Here is a 1,442-nt window from a genome sequence, read left to right as displayed (position 1 = left end):
CTTTTCATCTTACAACTGCCTGCGTGCAGGATGGAGGTGCAAGATACCTGAGCGTGTAATGTTAATTTTACCTGTGATCCTTTAAATAAATCAGCACCGTTTTGAAGTTACTTGGACTGTCTCGTCTCTGAGTTAGCAATGGTAATAAGAACCATATCCTGCAAGAGCTTCACCTGAAACTGAAGATGCATCTGTTCCCTCATCAGCCTGCTCTGCTTTGCTTGACTGATGCTGTCTCCTACATACAAAATCATTCATTAATTTTGACGCTTAGTGTTTCTGGTCTAAAATTCAACTCAATTTCATATATAGCCACCCATTTTGTCTACTCGTCCTGCTGGTGACGTTAGGCAGGTTTTCATTTTTAAGATCAGTGTGGCTACTGGCTAGCTAGTTAATTATCCAGCCCATTAGCTACTTAAGCTCTGGAAGGCGAAAAACTCCATATGTCTCTTTTTTGGTGGAATAACGTCTTCTACAAATGGCAAGATGTAGCATGGACAAAATGATGTTATGTGTGCTGTGGAGTGCAGGCAACAAAGGAAAGGGAATAAGTTATCTGAACATGACATTTGCACATAATGTGAACTTCAGATCGCCTCCTCCCTTTGGTAAATGGTCTTATATACTGCTCTTCTATGCACACAAGCATTCACACACTCACATACTGATGGCACAGCCACCAGGAGCAACGCAAGGTTCAGTGTCTTGCTCAAGGACACTTCAGCATGTGGACTGGGGAAGCCAGGAGTCAAACCCCCAACCCTCTAGTTAGTAGATGACCCGCCCTACCTCCCGAACCACTGAAAATTATTAATGATAAATGTGTAGAATTGAAGAAAACTAAATAACCAATGATTTGGAAGCACTCACATGTCTAAGTGTGCTGCTGAGTGTATGTAGATTATGTTCTTACCCAAGAACAAATCCCAGATAAGAAAACATTGTTGAATGTCAGCATCTCTGTGACAACTTAGTGGGTTTTAAGAAGAAATCCGTTCTTAAGAACAGCTGGTGACTGAGGCCCAATGTTTTCTGGTCCTCTTTGTTGAACTGTTGAAGCTGTATTTGCGAACTGTACTGCTGCCTCACATTAAGACTTTAACATAGGAAAAAAACTCAAACAGGTGACTATAAGTGGCACTATTGTCACCAAGGTTTTCACACAACATAAACAGTGGAACCTCGGTTTTCGTGATTAATCCGTTCGAAAAAGTCCAACGAAAACCGAATCATACAAAAACTGAAGCAATATTTCCCATAAGAAATAATGTAAATCCAATTAATCCGTTCCAGACACCCAAAAATATTAACAAAAAATACATTTTATAGAGAATAACTATATTTTTACATACAGAAAACAATGAGAGAGAAATATAAATGACTAATGAAATGGATAAATGAACATTTTCACTTTTACCTTTATTGAAGACTCTTGTTGG

The 1,442-nt window shown here is 39.1% G+C and overlaps 1 protein-coding gene across 1 annotated transcript in view; it reads right to left on the bottom strand.

Moving 5' to 3' along the window:
* ldhd (lactate dehydrogenase D) overlaps window positions 1-1,442 on the bottom strand; it is a 32,333-nt gene that overhangs the window by 16,441 nt on the left and 14,450 nt on the right. The gene's annotated exons all lie outside the window — the stretch shown is intronic.

This window comes from Monopterus albus, unplaced genomic scaffold (assembly GCF_001952655.1).
Source record: "Monopterus albus unplaced genomic scaffold, M_albus_1.0 scaffold149.1, whole genome shotgun sequence".
In the NCBI taxonomy this organism is placed as follows: domain Eukaryota; kingdom Metazoa; phylum Chordata; class Actinopteri; order Synbranchiformes; family Synbranchidae; genus Monopterus; species Monopterus albus.
The sequence above is the reverse complement of the archived record's forward strand: the minus strand, read 5'-3'. Positions and strand labels throughout refer to the sequence as shown.